Here is a 22,394-nt window from a genome sequence, read left to right as displayed (position 1 = left end):
TTTTTTACAATCTTAGTACTTACCTTTCACTTTTGCATTTCAAATTAAACTTGAAATGAACCAATATGTGCCTAGTGGATGCCCTCTCCTTCCTTGGATTTTTAAAGCTCCATTATGATGCCTAGTCTCTTATGATGGACCCAACAAGATAAAAATATCACATTGGAATTCTATATTAAAATAAAATACAAAAAATTAAAATAAAAACAACAAAATAAAGAGATCCTATTATAAACTAAATGTATATTTAATAAGCATAGATACCAATAAAATAATTTCTTTAAAGAGGTCCTTAAATAAAAATATTATTTCACAATAAAGATAGTGGGATATCTTACATCATGGGATGAAAATTCCATGAATTCCCTCCCTAATGTCTTGTTTTAAGGATTTTCTAGCAAGCTGATAATATTTTTTTGGTAGCATTTTGGGCATTTTCGCCCAATCATATACAAAGGTGCACATTCATGCATCACTCAGTTGCAATCAAACCCATAACCCGGATCATAGAGATCGAATTCTTAACCAACCGAGCTAGCTCCTGTCAACAACCGATAAAATATCAATGCCTTCATAAGAAAAGAGAGGTTTAATAAGCATAAGCAATAAGAAAACAATTTCATGAAATGTATTTTTAGGAGGTCCTTAAATAAAAACGTCCCTTCACAAATCAAAATATTAAAACATTTCACATCACGGGATCAAACTTCCATGAATGCACTTCTTTTTTAAGCAGTCCAAATAAATAGACAAAAAAAAAAAGTCGAGAGAGCTTTAAACAAAGAACCAAATTGTAATGATGAGAAGTCTCATTTATAATTTAAAAAAAAGATATAATCTTGAAAAACTTTCTTTTTCAACCCAAGAAGACACATGTCCGCCACCCGGAACCTCTGCATCAATGGCTAAAAAATTATACCATTTCTCCACCACCACCCTGTGGCCTTCTTCAAGCCAAAAATTATTTTCAAATGTCATAAGTGCATAAGTGAAGGGTGAGTTTAGGAAATGAAAAGACACACCAAGGAGGAAAGTCAAAATACTTTTGTGTCCATATAAAGAGAGGTGGTCAAGCTGGGAACCAAGTGACATTTTTTCAAGTTTATTCACAAGACAACTTTAAAGATACCAATATTTTTTTGGAGCAAATCGCACATATCTCGTGCAAGGTGATACAAATGTCCGTGTGTGCTACCAAGGTTGCTTGGCCACCAAAGGAGTTGGTTGGTTGAGCATTTGATCGTTGTGATTTGGGTCCTAGAACTACCAATCTTAGCAAGCGCTTTTTCTTGTGGTGAAAAAAAAAATCAAATACCAATTGCCTTTTATTTCAAGCTTAGTATCTGAAAGTAAGCACCTTATTTTATGTTGTGAAAAATAATTCACATATCGATTTTCTGTTATTTCAAGCTTAATATTTCAGAATACAATTGGTTTTGAACACAATAGCACATCATTGAATTGACAACAAAATTCTTGTCTTGAGCCTAAAGGAAGAAAATGAGAAAAGAGGATTTTGAAATAAATGCTTTGTTTTAGTCTATTTTTCTAAACTCTACCTAAATCGACAAAAATGTCAAAAACTTCATTTGTTTTGAGGATACAATTTGATAGTTGAAAATAAGGTGTTAAAAAGCTTAGGATCTTCTAAGACCAAACCTTAGGATCTTCTAAGACCAAAGACATCTTAAACGATGATTTGAATCATGTATTTGGTTTTTGTTGGCTCCTTCACGTTGAATTTGTCATTCTCTCAAAGTTGGGCCCACACATTCAAGCAAGATTTTTTTTTCTTTGTTTCTCATTCCAATGGAAACCAAGTTTGAAAGTTTTGTTCAATGTGAGGCTTATGGGAATGGGCGGCAACGGCAATGAACAACAAAAAATGCAATTTTTCATTTCCCATCGGTGGGCAAAGGCTTCTATCAACAAAATGTTCCTCTGAGCATACTATACAAGATCTGATTATCAGAGGAGGAATTTGGGGGGCTTCTTACTTTGTTCACACAATGCCATAGACGCACAAGCATACTGTACAAGGTGTGGTTATCAAAGGAGGAATTGGGGGGGCTTCTTAATTTGCTTACACAATTACATGGACGCATGAGTTCTATCTGAATGAAGAGTTTATGGACTAGTGCCCGATGTGGGTCACAGTCAAGAGTCTCCCACTCTAGCTCAAAGACCATGTGGATTCCATTGTTGCTTTGATGGGCCGTGTGATATACATTACGAAGTTGCAATGTGTTTGATTGAGCTTGGATGTAAAGGTATGCATACTGTGGAATATGAGCAAGCCCATTGCCAGATACTTGGATCTCAATATGGGAAGCTTTGGTTCGTTTCAACAAGAGGTGGCTTTTGTCTCATTCCCTAATGCCTACTACAAATGTCGTAGAATTGGTTACTATGCCAAGAACTGTCCTTAGGTAGAGGTGGTCGGCAACCGAGTGGTCAAGACCACTTGTAGGCGTGCCACGAAGGATGCAAAGATGACTATGAGTGCCGGCCCGACAGAGGAAGATTTTATTGAAAGGAATGTGTCTCATGAGGAGAAGATCAAAGAGACAGTTTGCACATCTAAAAAGGCGTAGGAGAAACTGGATTTTCCTGTGGGCCCATCTATGTAGGTTATAATGACCAATAAGACCCTCCTTCTCAACATCACTTTTGGGGACATTTAGGACCAACAGTTAGAGATCATTCGTCACATTTGGCAACGACAATAAATTATTCTTGACAATTTTTTATTCTCACAATGTTATAGTTTATTTTTCCAATAAGCCACTTTGGCTCGCTCGTAAATAATTAGTGAAAACTCGCCCCAAAGAGGGTCATGCAATAAGTGGTAGCCACCACACAAAAACTAAAGTGGAACTAAGTGTATAGAGAGGCCTCCAATTTTTGGCACCAATAAGCAATAAAAAGTATTAAATACCAAACTCCACAACTTGAAGAGGGGCCTTGGAGTTTGGGGCTACAATCTTTACACCATTGGTTTGCAAGATCTCTCTCTCTCTCTCTCTCTCTCATGCTATGATATGCTATGTTATGTACTCTCTAATCTTGTCTACAGAATCTTTCCCTTACAATCTTTCACTATCAAGTCTATATTTTGTGTGTGTGTGTGTGTGCTGTCATAGTCTAGGTGTGTGTACTTAGGTTTTGGAAGAGATAGTGAGACGTTGATAGGTATGTGTGTGAGAAAATTGAAATGAACTCAACCAGTTTTCCCTTCTCCTCCCAACACTATTTAGCAATTCTCACTACATTAAGTGGCCTTAGATGAGGAAATAACTATTAATAAAAAGTTTTGAGAGTCAAATTGCAAAATATTTTTTTTCTAAACTCACAATAGTGAGTGAAATATATCAAAAAACAAAAAAAATACAATGAAAACCATGCTTTCAATGAGCCACAACATTAGAAAACAACCAAAAATCCATATACACGAGTTGATAATGGGCACCACCCTAGCACTGCATGTTCAGCTATTATGGGAGCCACCCAAAGCAGAGGAGAGCACAAAATTGGTTAGGGGTTGCCACCAAGAGGAGAGACCTAGCATAGCAAACCTCTTTACCACCAAGACAAACCGATGGAACATAACGCCTAACAGAAGCTCAACGAGTACTAGGCTCTACCACTTTTTTGTCTTGTTTTTATTTTTAAGAGACTAATAGTGGTCAAAGATCTGGAGGGAAACACAATAATTAACCATTACACACCAGCTATCTCAACTATAGCTAACCACATATAATAGGAGGGTGCCCAATCCGTAACATCTCTCCCTCTAGGGATAGCATCTATCCTGAGTTTCTCAATAAAGAATCAACTAGATCATGAGTGATGCAATGTGTAAAGAAGATCTGGGAAGTTTTGAAAAAATAATTCAGGCATCCATTTAGCGACTTCTCTAGCATTGCATTTAAAAATCAAAAGATAACAATTATAAAGCATACCAATGCATGTAGAGGTGGTCCCTCAAAAGGGTCATAATTAACTATTGTGAAATGTATTGTAAGCCAGTACCTGATTTGATGGCAGTCCTGTAAGCCCATAGAGCACAAGGTAGCTCTGAATCCCAAGTCTTCACATTGTTTCTTGTCATCTTTGTAAGCATCCTTATGAGCTCTCCATTAAGCCTTTCATTCATGCCATTGCATTGGGGATAATATGGAGTAGTAAACATGCGATGCACATGAAGCTTCTCACATAGATAATCCACCAACTCTCCCCTGAAACCTGGACCCTTGTCAAAAAGCAACTCCAATGGCATGCCAAATTTGCAGCAAATATATTCATATATAAATAAAGAAACATCCTTACTCATGATGTGCTTAATAGCTTTGGCTTCGGCCCACCTGGATAGATAGTCAACAATAGTAAGTATGTAACATTTGCCTCTACCTATGATAGGTAGAGGACCTATTGCATCAATACCCCACTTCTCAAACACATCATAAGCCACAATGGTGCCTCTAATTTCTGATTTGAGAATCCCATTTTCCATGCTTTGACACTCTTTACAAGACTTGCACCAATCATGAACATCACGTTGAACGTTTGGCCACACATACCCCTCCTACCAAAGACTTTATGCAAAGTGATCTTTGAAGCTAAGTGACCACCACAAGAACCCTCATGATTTTCCTCTAAAATTTTGTAAATTTCTTCTTTCCAAGGAACTTTTTGCATCACAAGATCATTCCCCTTCATATATAAGGCATCACCAAGTAGCACATACCTTTTGGCACGGTGTAAGAAGGCATACTTTTTTGACTTCTCCAACTCTAATGGAAGCATACATGTTTGTAGAAACACTTTATCCCTCTCTAAAGCTTACCTCCCCAAATAAAGAGGAGAATTAGTCCTTATCACATACAATCGCCCAATTGAAGCTTGCACTGCACCATGTGCTTCTTCATTTTGAAACCTATCCACATGCCTTAAACTCAAAGCTTCAAAATGCTTAAGCAGATTCTTCACTTGAAAACACATATTTTTCAGCCTTGGATTCTTACTTTTCCATAACCCCAAGTACTTGTTCAACCACCAAAAGAGCATCACCTCTTACCCTCACATGACGGATACCAAGCTCAACGCAAAGGCTGAGGCATTTCTTCAAAGTAGCATACTCGGGTTTATTATTGCTTTGTGCTGTAAGCTTCAAACTCTTTTTAGTTACCAAAGCATCTTGAGGATCATAAATTACAACACCTCGTGAGGCTTCACTATGCGCTTTACTATAAGAGCCATCAAAAAACAATAGATAGGCATTGTCTATGTCAGGAGCTTCCATGTGTAGCTTCTTCACCGCATCCTCCTTAAGAAGAAGAGGGATTTCCCTATAAGTAAGGAAATCAGCCAATGTATCCCTTGTACTCTCCTCAACAAGAAAAGAGAATTGGAATTCCTGTAAGTCCAAAATACACTTCATGAGCATATTTGACAAAGTAGGGCTATTCACACCAATTGAGGTAGAAGAGTGTAGCTAGTGAGGAATGGGAATGGTTTAGGGAGAAGGTAGTGCCTAAACCTTCTACATGCATCAATCACACTCACCATGATGAGATCCACCTCAATATAGCCTCTTTCCATCCCTAGCTTTACCCTGTTGGCACAATAGATAGGCTTCATGTAGTGTGAGTTGTTGTTTCTTTGAAGAAGCATAGCTCCAATAGCATTCTCATCTACTGATGTTCACATAAAACTCCTTATACCAATTAGGATCTTGCATAGCAGGAAGAGAACCAAGAACCTCTTTGATACCTTGGAAAACCTCTTCACATTCATTTGTCCATTGTAGAGGATCCAACTTTGCTACTTGTTGTAGAGGATAAAGAAGTTGAGAGGACAAATGAATGAACCTTGCCATATACTTCACCTTTTGAATGAAATTAGCAAGTTTCTTCGTATCTATAGGTGATGGGAGGAGCACCAAATCCTTCACTTTGTCAGAATCAGCTTCAATCCCATCCTCTGAGATCATATGTCCCAAAAACTTAACTCTTGGTTGATAAAGATGACACTTATTTCAGTTGATTTGACCTCCACCTTCATCATATTGCTTCAAATCCATTCCAAGATTTGCACAATAATCCTTTCTAGAGCTATAAACACAAAAGTCATCAATAAGATCCTTCACAAACTTGCCAAGAAAGGGGGAGAATACCTTATTGACACGCTATTGATACCACGCACAACCATTCATAAGACCAAAAGGAAGCACACAATAAAGAAAACATCCCCAAGGTGTGATAAATATGGTCTTCTTTCAATCTTCTAAAGCCAAGGTGAGATGAAAATATCATGAGAATCCATCACATACACTATACCTCTCATGCCCTGCAATAGAATCAAGTATGTCATCTATGAAAGGAAGAGGATATGGATCCCTCTTCATGGCTGTGTTTACAGGCTTAGAATGAACACATACCACTTTCCATATGTCTTGGGTGTGACAACAAGAGGACTCACCCATTCTGTAGTACTCTCACAAGACATATGAAACCCGCTTCAAGAGGCTTGTCTACCTCTTCCTTTAAAGAATTAAGTTGTACATGTCCCATTCTTCTTAGCTTTTGGTGTACGGACTGAGATCCTTCCTTGATTGGAATGTGAATTTCATCTCCCTTAAAGCCTCTAATTTGGTCATAAGAAGTGATGAATATATGGGGAAATTGTTGTATCATATGTAGGTACTTACCCTTCTCATGACTAGTCAAGTTGGGAGACAACAACATACCTTGTATCAGCTCTTGTTGTTGCATCAGCTCTTGAATTTTCTCATAAGGACTAGAGATATCCTCATTATCCATAAGGCCAATAAATATTTGTTTCTCACAATGCTCTTCTTCAAGAAACAAGGAGGAAACATCTAGATCGCTATCGCGGCTATCTTCCACTTCACTGCCATCATCTACATTGTCTTCTTCTTCACTTGAATACTCTTCTTCATCACTTTTCTCATCAAAATCAGCATCCAAATATTGCTTGCTATCCATGTCAAACCTCCTCTTATCACCCCTTCTATTGTATAGAGTGATAGTACCATGTTCCCAATCCTGTACAGCTTTGGTTGCCTGTAACCATGGTCTTCCAAGGATGAGAGGGAAAGCACCAATACTTGTGGGAATAACATGGCAATTGACCAGAAATTTGACATCAAATACATCCACATCCAAGTCCTTTATAACGCCCAAGCACCTCACCCTTGATTGGTTGGCAAGCTTTATGCAAAAACCTGAATTCTTCACCATGTTGAGTCCCAAATTTGATACACAAGCTTGAGTAATAACACATACCTATGCACCTCCATCAATATAAGCCTCTCCAATAAACTTCCCCTATGCATCCATAGTAGGGCATATATCAGGTAGCTCATTCAAAGATGGGACTCTCACTGACCCCTTGCAGGCTCCTTCTTCATGGGGTTGACTACATACTTCCATTGCCTCTTTAACTTGGGACACATCTCCATGAGTTGCCCAAAGGTAACATCAGCCTTTCTACCCACCAAATCCTTAAACTATAACTTGGTTGCCCTTCTCCCAAAGGAAATTCGGATGCATTGTAATGTTGCCTGGGTTTTCTCTTCTTCTTCTTCTCTTTACCTGTACATGTTTCAACTTGTTTCCCTCTTTTATGGCTAGGACTTGCATCACTCATGTCATGATATCTTGTAACCCTTTTACCCACAAGAATGATCATAGCTCCCGAATCATCCTCTTTCTTCTCCAAACCGATTATGCTTACCACCTCTATTTTGCCCTTCTCTCCAGCTATCAAACCACTTGGCCCTACTCCCCCTTTAAACTCAATACCATAATCTTGAGCTCAAGAAGGAATTTGTGAAGGAAGAGGAAACATATCACCACCTATTCTCTTTGGATTGTCACATTGAGGGCTTTTATGAACCCATTCACCACAATTGTAACATTTAAACATATCCACTCTTCCGGCCATGCATCTTCCTCTACCACCTGTAAAACCCTCATCGCTTCCATACCCATGTCCATATCCATAGCTTTGACCTCTTCCACCTCCCATCGTATGCACACTAAGATTCTTCATAAGACCTACAATCTCTTGCATCTCCTTGCAAAAAGCATCCACATCATGAGAATCTTGTTGATCATAACCTGGCTCCCTGATGAGGACCCTTGGTTGCTCTACCACTTTCACTTCAGCCTTTGTCTTGACATTGATTCCAGGTTGATGAAGACGCTCTGCTTTCCACTCTTTATTCTTTGCAATTTCAATTGCCTCCTCAAAAGTCCTTGGCTGCTTAAGATCTACCTTCAAGTGCAAGTTACAGATCAAACTTGCAAGAAACCTATCCTTTTCAACATTGTTGGAAGATTTTCAGCCCCCAAATATGTACATCACTTTGTCCATAACGCATTGAATGCCTTCACAAAGTCTTCTATGGTCTGGCCTTCACCCTGTACCAAGCCTTGAATAGACTAACATACCTTTTGTGGGTCTTCCACCTGTTGAAAGTGTGTAATAAAAGCATGCCTTACCGTTTCATAAGTCATAACTTGAGGAGGTTGGCCTGATTGTAGCTCCTTTTTGTAGCCTTCCAACCATTACCTAGCATCTCCCTTCAAACAAAAGTAGAAGATTCGTAGCACCAACGCTGGGTCTTGCTTGTCAGCAAGAGGGCAAGAAAAATCCATTCTCTCAATGAAACCTTTGGAACTTTCATTTGATTTTCCACTAAAATCCGGAAAATTAAACGCCATGTCTTCCAAAACGTTTAAACCGAAGGTAACTTAAAGCGATTCCTCGATGGCGGGCACCAAAACACTGTTGAGAATTAAGCAAACTAGAACACCTCTATAGAGATGTCACCCAAGAGCGTTGAAAGAGAAGTAGAAGACACCAAAAAATTTAGGAAACTCCTTTGAAACACCACTAATCCAACAAGAGTAGTCCCCTTGGGAATTTACTAGCCGTCGCCCACCCAAGAGACTATGCCACAAAGAAGAAAGAAACCTGTTTAGGCATGGAATTACGGACATCGCCTACCAATTCTCTTGAAAACAAATATTTCCCCTTCATAAAAAACCACTTTAAAACTCCCCCTACAAAGCATACACCACCCACGAGACGTATGGGTTTCCACAATTCAACCTACATAGTTTTGCCCCAAAGCTCCCACTCACTGTAGGTTGTAGAGAACAGATCATAACTCCAAAACCCCAACTCCAAAAGACATGATTTCAAAATTCAAAAAATCTCTAAAAACTCTGCAACAGAAGTGTTTAAATCCTTCAAATCAAACCCACACACAACTATGTGCAAAATCAACACGAACAGGATGTTGTAATAGAAAGACTAGGTGTAGAGAGAGCTAGTCGAGGGCAAACAATTGCATCCAAAAGCGTCAAGAAGCCAAAACAAGATAAGACCTGAACTTTTTTTATATTTGACTGAAATTTCTCTAGTTTTTACATGAGTTTTAGTTATATACAAGTCTCCCTTCAAAAAACTCACTCACGAGCACTTACAGTAGCCTGACAATTGTCACTAGACTAGCGACTTGTAGTGCATTTACATGTGCCTGCTAAAGCAAGCTAAAAACCTCACAAAAAAAAATTCCCACACACACTTTTGACATCGAGAGTCATTTCTGTATGTACAAATTTACAAAAAAAGGGGTGTCAAAAATGCTCCTAACATAGTTTGCCACACCCCAGCTTGCTAGATCATTCATGATCAACAGCACAAAAAAGATCCTGTGAACCACATGAGGGAGTCTTCACTTCATCTTCATTCTTATCCACATGATCAAAAAATTCTTCAAAAGAAGTATCATCCTCAATTACAGTCATCAACCTTGCAATATACTTCTTCAACGTGTAGCCATTCACACGTGCTTTATGTGGGGTACCATCCAAGTCAGCAAGCTGACATGTCCCATTTGGAAACCTGTTTAAGACCAAGAAAGGACCTTGCCACTTGATTTGAAATTTTTAAAAAAGTTCTATCAAGCTTACTATTGTAACAAAGCACCATGTCACCCTTCTTGATGTCCTTGTCCTTCACCTTCTCATTTGCCTTTGATTGATTCTTCTTCAAGACCTGATCATAATGCTAAAAAGCAAACAACCTATCCAATTGTACACATTGCAAATATAGAAGCCTTTCCTTTAATGCATCATTGGGCTCTTATTCAAGCTTTAGCATCATCTTTAAAGCTGGTATCTCCACCACAATAAGAAGTAAAGCCTCTTTGCCAAAACCTAGATGGAAGGGAGAGCAACCAATACCTGATTTGATGGTAGTCCTGTAAGCCCATAGAGCACAAGGATGCTCTAAATCCCAAGTCTTCACATTGTTTCTTATCATCTTTGTAAGAATCCTTATGATCTATCCATTAAAACTCTCATTCATGCCATTGCATTGGGGATAATTTGGAGTAGTAAACCTGTGATGCACATGAAGCTTCTCACATAGATAATCCACCAACTTGCCCCTAAAACCTGGACCCTTGTCAGAAAGTAGCTCAAATGGCATGCCAAATTTACAGGAAATATCTTCATATATAAATAAAGAAACCTCCTTACTCATGATGTGCTTAACAGCTTAGGCTTCGGCCAACCTAGATAGATAGTCAATAGTAGTAAGTATGTAACATTTGCCTCTACCTGTCATAGGTAGAGGACCTATTGCATCAATACCCCACATCTCAAACACATCATAAGCCACAATGGTACCTCTAATTTCTGATTTGAGAACCCTATTTTCCATGCTTTGACACTCTTTACAAGACTTGCACCAATGATGAACATCACGTTGAACGCTTGGCCACACATACCCCTCCTGCAAGACTTTATGCAAAGTGATCTTTGAAGCAAAATGACCACCACAATAAGCCTCATGATTCTCCTCTGAAATTTTGTAAATTTCCTCTTTCCAAGGAACTTTTCACATCACAAGATCAACCCCATTCATATATAAGGCATCACCAAGTAGGACATACCTTTTGGCACGGCGTAGGAGGCATACGTTTTTGACTTCTCCAACTCTAATGGAAGCATACCTGTTTGTAGAAACTCTTCCTCCCTCTCTAAAGATTCCCTTCCCAAATAATGAGGAGAAACAGTCCTTACCACATACAACTGCCCAACTAAAGCTTGCGCAGCACCATGTGCTTCTTCATTTTGAAACCTATCCACATGCCTTAAACTCCAAGCTTCAAAACGCTTAAGCACATTTCTTCACTTGAAAACACATATTTTTCAGCCTTGGATTCTTACTTTGCCATACCCCCAAGTACTTGCTTAACCACCAGAAGAGCATTACCTCTTACCCTCACACGATGTATGGCAAGCTCAAGGCAAAGGTTGAGACCTTTCTCCAAAGTAGCATACTTAGGTTTATTGTTGCTTTGTGTTGTACGCTTCAAACTCCTTTTAGTTACCAAAGCACCTTGAGGATCATAAATTACAACACCTCTTGAGGATTCACTATTTGCTTTTCTGTAGGAGCCATCAAAAAACAATAGATAGTAGGCCATGTCTATGTCAGGAGCTTCCATGTGTAGCTTCTTCATCGTGTCCTCCTTAAGAAGAAGAGGTCTTTCCTTATAAGTAAGAAAATCAACCAATGTAGCCCTTGTACTCTCCTCAACAAGAAAAGAGAACTGGAATTCCAGTAACTCCAAAATCCACTTCATGAGCATCGTTGACAAAGTATGGCTATTCACCTATTGAGGTAGAAGAGTGTAGCTAGTGAGGAATGTGAATGGTTAAGGGAGAACGTAGTGCCTAAACCTTCTACATGCATAAATCACACTCACCATGACGAGCTCCACCTCAGTATAGCCTCTTTCCACCTCTAGCTTCACCCTGCTAGCACAATAAATAGGTTGCATGTAGTGTGAGTTTTTGCCTCTTTGAAGGAGCATAGCTCCAATAGCATCCTCACCTATTGATGGATTCACATAAAACTCATTATCCCAATTAGGAGCTTGCATAGTAGAAAGAGAACCAAGAACCTCTTTGATACCTTGAAAAACCTCCTCACATTCATTTGTCCATTGCAGAGGATCCAACCTTGCTACTTGTTGTAGAGGATAAAGAAGTTGAGAGGACAAAGGAATGAACCTTTCCATATACTTCACCTTTTGAATGAAAGTAGCAAGTTTCTTTGTTTCCTTAGGTGATGGGAGGAGCACCAAAGCCTTCATTTTTTCAGGATCCGCTTCAATCCCATTCTCTAAAATCAAATGTCCCAAAAACTTCACTCTTGGTTGAGCAAGATGACACTTCTTTGGGTTGAGTTGACCTCCACCTTGATCATATTGCTTCAAATCCATTCCAAGCTTTGCACAATGATCCTTTCTAGAGCTATAACCACAAAAGTCATCAATAAGATCCTTCACAAACTTGCCAAGAAAGAACACATATTTAGGAAAATAGAGAAAAATTCACAAATTTGGGATGATTGTTTGTGTCTCATGGACTTGAAGTAAGGTTGTATTGTACTAGGTTGTTGCACATATAAAAACTATGATACAATGTTTAGTGGATGCTTATGAGTCTGCAAGATCCAATATGGTCTGTTTTCAGCAATTATACTATACACTAGAGTGTTTTTGCACATGATAGTTTACAAATACGCACACAGACACACACACACACACACACACACACACACACACACACACACACACACACACACACACACACACGCTCATGCACCCAAAACAAGATTTTCTTCGCACACATGCTTCATCTAATAAAACAATTAAAATGTAAGTTGCAAGAAAAGCTTGGGTGACTAAAGTGAAAAAAAACACCATTCATATTGAATAAGATTTCTTGAATATTACAAAGGTGGGATGCCAATATCAATGTTGATAATGACCCTAGCTATGGGGGTGGACTAATTTGAACCATTGCTAGAAGATAACAAAGCTGAAAGGCCAATGCTAAGCAATCATTCCTCCTCATTTGCATTGACATTTGATGGTGCCTCATGTTCATAAAGTTTCAACTGACTCTCTTTGGCCTTGAGGATTATTGCCTTTGGAATCTTGATTTTTTCGGGAATTCGTCCACCCTTGGGTTTCCATGCCCAAATGATGCAGCTAGTGTCTTCCCAACATTGAGGATCATTGATGTTCTCTCTACAATACTTGTTCCAACAATCTTCTAAACCTCCACATCACTTGCATTTTTCTTCTTTAAAATTGGTGCCTAGTATTGTATCTTCACTTGAAGATAGGTTGCCGAGTCATTGTTCTTATCATTATCTGTTGCTGCCACTCCTAACCAAATTGGGTAATTTTCATCACAAGGTTTCACAAGTACAAAGTCTCCCTTTGCCACATCAGGAGTTGGGTTGAACTTCTCAACAGGTTTGTTGTGCATTGGACCACAATAGTGGCCCTCGATTATGTCATGTACTTCATCTAGACCATCTTCCAATGGAGCTTCAAGAGGATGATCTTGTTCACATATACTCCTTGGCTAGAAGTCATCAACTAAAGTGTTTTCACTTTGTCCAAGGTTTTGCATAGCTTGCATGAGATTATCCCAGTACATAAGAACTGGGTTTATCTACCTAGCATACTCACTTTCATCTCCTTTCTCTTGCAATTGATCTTTCCACCAACTAACATACTTCTTTAATCCTTCCATAACTTTTTGACTATCTTTAACATACTCAAAGGGTGGTAATACTTTTGGAACACTTTTAGGAAGCTTGGCTCCTCCTTGGTCATTTCTCTTCCATAACTCTATACCATTTTTGGGTAACCAATCCACATTTTTAGGGTGTACTTTGTACTGCATAAAAGGTATTCCATCACTCATATAGAACCTAAATTTCAATGGATTTGAATGACCCACTAAGCTATCCTCTCCATCATATAAGAACCCCTTTACAAATCCTTTAAAGTCTGCCACCTTTTGTAGGAAAAAAGGTGCTAGATGCATGCTAACACACTCATTGAAGATCTTCATCAAATGTGGAAATGTAAAAATGGCTTGTTTTCTAAGATTCTCAGAAAAGCAACTGAACAATGCATCAATGTCTTCATGAGTGTGACCAACCATAAGAAATCCAAGCTGCACTGTGTCAAATACTCCTCATGCAACCAACAATCATAGGTATGCAAACACATATCGATTCTTATTTTTTGAACCACAATTGTCAAGTTTCAACAACAATGTTCTTGGAAACCTCTTGAACCCAAATACATTGCCATCCTCCTGTACATGTGCATTAGTAGCAAAGATTGATTGCATCCTTGGACAATCATTTCCCTGTCTAGAAGCAAAATTCTCAGTGTCCACATTCACATTTGTGATTAGATCAGTCTCTACCTCTTCATTCTGAGCACTCTGTTCCTTGCAGTACTGTTTTTTCTCCTTAAGCACTTGCATATGGTGATAGAGAGAAGTGGTAGACAAAACACAATCTAAACGATTTGTTCGTGGTTCTATACTTGAGTTTTCTAAGCTCAAGTCACCAAACATATGTTTATCTCTTCTTTCTAAGTTTCTTAGACATTTTGAGAGAGATGCAATTGTGAAGTTGGGATCACTCGTCCATAATCCCAATGCAAAGTGACCATAAGCTATTTGTCCATGTCCATGAATGAGAATTCCTGTCAAGGATACTGGAAGCCTCTCAACTCCATTGAGAGATTTTGGAACTGGTTTAATTTGTGGTATAGCAGTCTCCTACTCTTGTCCATCTTGTCATGTATAATGCACAAGAACTTGGTTGGATTCATTTCTGAAGAGCTCCTCCAAGCATAGTAAAAATTTCTACAGCTCATTTGTTGCAACATTTGTGCTCTCCTCTGTGCCATGTATCTAGCACGCTCCACCTAATTTCTGGTAGACTCTAGCATGGCCTTTATTGATGTGCAAATGTCACATTTAGAGAATGTGCTTGATTTTGATAAAGTGGCTGTCTTGAAGACTGTGTTCCACAACCTTGAGAATGTTGGTTGTGATAATGTTTTGTATTCCATTGTGGCAAGTGTGTCATTTACTTCCCGTAAAATGTCCAGTTGCTTGTACATCATTGATAGAACAAGTTGAGTTTCCCGAGTGCCATGAATGGTTGTCCTTGACTTATGTGCCATTTGATCTGCATTATTATCTATGAAGCCTTGTATGAGTGCTTTTTCCATCTCAACATGTGTCAAGCTCTTCCTTATTATTCCAGTGTTTCCATGATTGCCATTGCATGCTCCATCCAAGAATTTTTTACGCAGCCTGTAAAATGTTGACTTTCCTATTCCATGCATTACATACCTTATTTCCATCAAAAGTAAACTCAAAGCATTCCTCTTCTTGATCTTTTCTATAAGCCATGCTCATACAATCCAATACAAACGTGCATTGGCTAGTGTAGCTTTGTCCCCAAAAGTCTGCCCTCGCTTGCATGATTTTGGATCTGTTTCCAATATGACAGCATCGCATCTCACAACAAATCAATTGTTGCAACTTTATGAATGCTTGCAGCATCACATTGTTTGTTGAAAGCATAAGCATTACCTGTCATTTTTCTAGGCCTAACTCTATGTACATAACTCCTTTTCTTACCTGTCCCATCTCTTATATCATATTCACCGACAATGGCATCCTGCTCTCTATCATTTTGAGTATGAAGAAGAAGACCTAGTTCTGTACTGGTGATACCTTCTTCAAAACTAGTTTTAGTGTTGTTATCTATGCCATCATCCTCATACTCATCACTGGAAGCATATAAGCTGTCAAGGGAATCTCCCGTTTCTTCCATGAGGGGATCTTGAATACCCTCAATGGCAGAAAAAGATCCAGTGTCTTTGATCAAGGGCTCACCATTCTCAAATGTGAGCTGCCTAATAGGCCAGCTTACCAAATTAAAACTTGAAATATCACTTTGATGTGGATGCATCGACCCTTCCACAATGACACCCAAGCTACTCTCACCTAGTTCAATATAGTTTATAGCCTCATATGGGTGGACCAACAATACCACTCCATTACTAAGTTTTGTAGATCTATTGTCAACCCAAAGGATGACTCTTTTCTCTTTCCAACTTGCTCTAACTATCAAGCCATCTTCTTGACCAACAAGAAAATCCTCATCTATTGTATGAGATTTTCCTATGTCCATAACAATTTTATGAAGTGGCCATTTGATGATGCTTACAACTGCTTGAGACATGGTTCTTGCATCCATTGTGATGAATGGAATCAAGAAGGTGTCATCAAAAATTTCTAGTACATGTATTTCCAATCAATCCAAAACCACAATGTTGAGATGCATCAATGGAATGAATAACCCCATGAGCTTTCCTTGTGGAACCATAAACAAGAAACACTGAATCACCTTGTTTTGGACCCTACAATTTTTGAGAAAATCAAGAGATATCAGTAAAATTGTATGTCTGAACATAAAACTCAAAATCTAATGCATTCCCAAGATACACTCATAATTTTGACAAAAGCTTGCATCCCATTCAATTAAGAAAATCTACACTGAGTCAATACATGGAGGATGGTAGGAGGCTTGAGCTCAAGTTGGAGCGTGTATGTACATCTAAGTGCTAGAAATATAAAGCTAACAAGAGTTGCAAGATAGGGACTATGTTACATTGCTAGAAATATATAGCTCACAAGAGTTACAAGATGGATCTCGAGTTATATTGAATCAACCCATGTGGGATGGTAGGATGCTCAAGATCAAGTTTGACCATAAATAGACATCTAAGTGCTATAAATATAAAGCTAAAAATAGGTCCAAGATGGAGCCTAAGTTACAATGCCGGAGCATAGATGGAGCCTAAATGTAGATCTAATTGCTAGAAATCTATAGCTTAAAATAGTTGCAAGATGGATCTCAAGCTATATTGAGTCAACCCACGAAGGATGGTAGGAGGCTCAAGCTCAAGTTTGAGCCTAGATGTTCATCTAAGTGCTAGAAATATAAAGCTGACAAGAGTTGCAAGATGGAGCCTAAGTTACATTGAGGCACCCATGCACTTTGGTAGGAGAGGCTTAACTGATGTTGGAATCTAGATGTACATCTGTGTTAGAAATCTAAAGATGACAAGAGTTGAAAGATGTATCCCGAGCTACATTGAATCAACCCATGGAGGATGGTAGGAGGCTCAAGCTCAAGTTTGAGCCTAGATGTAGATCTAAGTGCCAGAAATCTGAAGATGACAAGAGTTGCAAGATGGATCCCAGGCTACATCCAGTCACCCACGGATTTTAATGGAATTTTTAAATTGATGTTGGAGCCTAGATGTAAATCTATGTGCTAGAAATCTATAGCTAGCAAGAGTTTCAAGATGGAGCCCAAGTTACATTGAATCAACTCGTGGCGAATGGTTGGAGGCTCAAACTCAAATTTGATCTTAGAGTATTTCTAGCACTTAGATGTACATCTAGGGGCTATAAATACCTAGATAAAAATAGTTTCACAAAGCCAAAGTTTCATAGAGGCAAGCATGGAATTTTGTAGGTGGCTCGATCTCAAGTTTGAGCCTAAATGTACATCCAAGTGTTAGAAATCTATACTTGTCACACGGGTTGTAAGATGGAGCCCAAGCTACATGGAAGCACCCATGGAATTTGGTAGAAGTCTCAAACTCAAGTCTGAGCATAGATGCACATTCAAGTGTAAGAAATCTACAACCAACAAGAGGTGTGAGAAAAAACCCAAGCTATGTTGAAAGTAGCCTTGAATTTGGAAGGAGACTCAAATTGAAGTTTGAGCTACACTATACATTTAAAGAGTTGTAAGGTGGAGCTAGGTAATGATGAGCTTTACATCAAACCTAAGTTTCCTTGAATGACCTATCAAAAGAGTCGGAGCTTACAAGAAGGTGAGGCTTCAGAGTAGTTGTATGAGTGGCTCAAACTTAAGTTCGAGCTTAGTTAGTCATATAGTTTTCTTTTAGGATAGGACATTAGTCTAAGTATAGGTGGACTTAGAGATTATGCTATGAAAATTGAGCCTTGATGGACATTCAAAATACAATGAGGTTTTTTTCTCAGTTGTTTATGTGTAAATCAAGTCTTGGTGTTTTACGTGTTGTAGCAGGACAAATTTACATGCAAAAGGGTGCCCCAAAATTGGCTAAGCAAGAGGTTTGGTGGAGGTGGGTCCCCCACTCATTGATCCTAAGAGGTTTTAGCCAAGGGAAGTCAAAACTATGTCCAACATGTGAGTATTATTTTCCTAAAACGCTAAAAAGACTAGTTCTAGACACCCCTAACTTCGTCGATTTTTTAACCCCTTAAACGTCGTTTTTTTGAAAATTGTCCATAAAACTTGTTGTGTAACAATAGGTTTTATTTGAACATGGTTTGTTCACAAAAGCGTAGAGCCTCTCTCAAGCTACAGGCTCATAAAAAAAGTTTTGCAATCGGACTCCGTATGTGAAAGTTATGCTAATTTTTGTGAAAAGTTTTTTTGTCCACTTCTTTTAACCATTATGAAAACCATTAGTTTTGGTCCACACATGTGAGTTTGCTAATCTAACCTTGGTAGGGTTGGTGGGAAAAGCTATTAAAGACTTTTTAATGCTTTTGAAACCTTCTATATTATAATAGGTTTGGATATTTTTACAGACAGTGCCGAATTCGACGACGGTGTGACATGTGAGATTCTTTACTCCCGCGTATCCTTGCCCTCTGCGCATCTACTCGCGGCCCCACAAGGCTCTTTTTCACACCTCTACATTAATTATCTCTCTATCTCTCCCCCCTCTCCCTCCCTTCTACATTAAAATAGGGTTTGGATTTTTTTGCAGACAGTGAAAAAATCGACGACAATGTGACAGCTACGGTTCTTTTCTTTCCCATCTCCCTCTCCTCCATGTATCTATTGGCAGTCCCAAAACGCTCTACATTAACTCTCTGTGTGTGTGTGTGTGTGTGTGTGTGTGTGTGTGTGTGTGTGTGTGTGTATGTCTTTCTCTTTTTGATTGCAAGTGAAGGTCTGATATAGCAGTGGTGTCCAGATTTGAAATTTGAATTTCAAATTCAAAAGGCTTATCCAGGTGCACCTCTTTGTCTCTCTCTCTCTCTCTCTCGTGTGTGTGTGTGAGAGATATCTTCTTCTAATCTTTTTGTGTAATTACCCTCAGTTCCTCTTAATCAATCCCTAATCTCTTCTTATCTCTATGTGTAATCTCCCTTTCCTCCTCTTAATCACTCCCTCCCTTCCTCTTAATCTCTCCTAAACCTGCATCAATCAAAGTTTCATTCTACTTTCCATTGTAACTTGTCTTTTGAGATTACATTCACAGGTCCTAAACTTATACTCTCCTCTCAGATACTAATATTTTCCTTTCCTCCAATCTATTGTCCTTTTTCAATTTTGAATGCATCTCAAAATTCAGTCTCCAATCTCATTCTATTAGTTTCTAATCTCTATTTATTCCTCTTCATTAATGACTACATATACTCATAACTGTTTGCTACCGCCTCCTTGATACACCTTTTAAACTCTTTCATTAAGTTAATCAAACTACAACTACGTTTAAAATCACGCTTTATAAATTGAAAGTAAGTGGCTATTCTCTAATTAGAGTACTTAATCAATAAGTACTCTAATTAAATTTTTTTAAAGCTGTAATTAAATAATTAATCATTAACTACTTAAAGAAAAAGATAGATAACAACACTTGCTTGGTTGGGTACTGAGTGTGACATTCCCACTTGACTTAGATTCTTTGCTTTTGATATTTAGCTTGTTTTTGGTACCTTGTTTCCTTGTTGAGAAACTAGAACAATGAACTGATGTAGCTTAAACCTCACCTTCTAATGCTATCAAAGCACTAGCATATTCCACTATAGTGTGGCCTCGTGAGCTTATTGTGCATATTTTAGCATGATAGTGTTGCCTCATGCAAGTGCTTGAGACTTAACCAGGCAAGAGCATATTAGCTCTAGGATCAAACTTAAGTTTGAGCCTCAACTACATGTGCCAGTGTAGCATGAGGGCTCAAAGGTAGATTCATCTGATCCTTGGCTACCAATGGCAAGAGGCTCAAACTTAAGTTTGAGCCGTTCTTAAGTTTGAGCCATTCATGTCTATGCTAGTGTGGCGCTATTGAGCAATGCTACCCGTATGACATGGTTGAGGATACTACCAAGGGCATGGAATAACACATTTAGGCTTGAATTTAAGTTTGAGCCTTAAATTTCTATGCTCCTATAGTAAAGCACTACTATACAAGTCTCGAGCCTCAAAGGAAAAGAAAAACACTTTGAGGCTCGAGCTTAAGTTTGAGCCTCAATTGTATAAGCTATTGTAGCACTAGGGAGTAAGTCTAGACTCATCCTCTAGAGATACTAATTCCAAGAGGCTCAAACTTAATTTTGATCCTCACTTGCATAGGCTAGTGTAGCACTAGAATGCAAGGCTAGCTTGATTCCATCCTTGTGGCTACCATGGGTATAGAATAGCACCTTAGGTTTGACCCTAAGTTCAAGCCTCATTTTCATATGCTAGTGTAGCACTAGGATGCAAGGCTTTCCTCGTGACATCCTTGTGTCTACTAAGGGCAAGAGGCCTTGCCTACATATGCTAGTATAGAACTAGCATGAAAGTCTAGCTTCATGACATCCTTGTGGATACCAAGGGAACACAACAACACCTTTAGGTTCAAACTTACATTTGAGCCTCAATTGCATATGATATTGTAGCACCAGTGTGTAAGGCTAGCCGAGGTCTTAAGTTTGAGCTTCCTCTCCATATGCTAATTTTGCACTAGGGTGCATGCCTAGCCTCATGACATCCTTCTGGCTATAAAAATCATAGAGCTTCACTTTTAGGCTCAAATTAATGTAGCACTAACTTGCAAGACTACTCTCATGACATCCTTGTGGCTAGCAAGGGTACAAAACAACATCTTTTGGCTCAAACTTAAGTTCCAGCCTTGCCTACACATGCTAGTGTATTTTTTAAAATGTACTATTTAACTTAAACATATGCTCTTTGTTTAGGTTCTAATATTGTTCTTTTTGGTTGTTTCAGGAATGGAGGCTTCCAATGTACCAAGTATACCAGAGCAGGGTGCACAAGTCTTCATAGTCGATGTTCTTGGAATGTCCACTCACACCAAAACTACTACTCCAAGAATAAAGGTTGACAAGACCTTTGAATTAACAAAAGAAGAAGGAGTGAAGTGGTTTGTGGATACCTACAATACATATGCAAACTACAAAGGTGAAATCCATCTATATTTGTCACAAGGTGATACGAAATATGGAGACATGGGGATTGTTGTGGGTGTCAAAGATGATGTGGATGCAACAGCAATGCCATGATTTTCATGTTATGTGCTACCTATTGGAGATACCACAAAGGAAAACAAGTTTTGGCTTATCATTGGGCACTTTTCATGTAGCAGACATGAATGGTAGCAAACTAGGAAAAGAAAATTCTATTGTAAAATTATGATTGAAGATCTCTAGCTTCACTAATCAAGAAGACTCATGTGTGGACTATGTGGAAGACCTAGTAAAGGCAGTGAAACATGCAAAGTGAGTCTTGAGCTTACCAAAGAAGATTGTAGTTGCAAAGAAACCAATAGGGACACTATCTAAGAAAGTTGTGGAGAAGACAGGGAAAGCCATAGTTAGGAGGCACTTGCAGCATCAAGAGGTGCCCGTGCAAGCGCTTCAACACATGCAGAGAAGATCACTACCGCCATTAATTTAGAGGAGCAAGAAGGTTCACAAGAGCAAGATGCACAAGGACTTAGAAGAAAAAGAAAGGCAAAGGATGATGCTACTCTTGAGGAAGATCGACAAAAACTAGCAAAGAGGAAGATGAAAAAGAGTGTAGAAGAAAAAGAGGTTTTTGAAGAGGAGTTGATGGACATGGAAACTCCATCCAAAGATAACAAGGCACTGACCTCCTTAAGAAGGGATTATATCCTTTTGGGATTAATGAAGTCTTTAGCATTGACGTGACAAGGTGTTTTCCTGCTCCATCAAACTGTGTACAGAAGATTAAATCTAGATTTGGTCAGGATTTTAACTTTAGACTTCATTCAAGAACCAAAACAAGAGAAGCTATTGGCAATTTTGATGCCTTGTGATCCTTCCAAAAAAAATCCTCTTGAAAAACTTGCCAAAGAGGACGTTCACAATTTTGATTATTGGATCATCTCTGGACAACACTCCATTAGTGCTGCAAACGTTTACAGGGTGCAAAAGTTGCAAAGGTTACCCCTCAATTGCGTCAACAATTCAAATATAGACGATCAAAGATTATTCTTAATTGCCCACCAAAGATATCTCGTGAAATCTCCAAAGATGCGAATCTATTTGTTGCAACATCAATGCAAAAGGAGCCATTTCTTGCCCAACTTATGTAAGCACAAGCACAATGGCATGCAAATGGTTGTCCTT

At 38.7% G+C, this 22,394-nt stretch overlaps 1 protein-coding gene across 1 annotated transcript in view; it reads right to left on the bottom strand.

Moving 5' to 3' along the window:
• The window catches only part of LOC147449351 (uncharacterized), a 198,764-nt gene that overhangs the window by 14,203 nt on the left and 162,167 nt on the right, over positions 1-22,394 (bottom strand). The window lies entirely within an intron of this gene.

The sequence above is a fragment of the Adiantum capillus-veneris genome, chromosome 10 (assembly GCF_014529385.1).
Source record: "Adiantum capillus-veneris isolate H3 chromosome 10, ASM1452938v2, whole genome shotgun sequence".
Classification (NCBI taxonomy): domain Eukaryota; kingdom Viridiplantae; phylum Streptophyta; class Polypodiopsida; order Polypodiales; family Pteridaceae; genus Adiantum; species Adiantum capillus-veneris.
The sequence above is the reverse complement of the archived record's forward strand: the minus strand, read 5'-3'. Positions and strand labels throughout refer to the sequence as shown.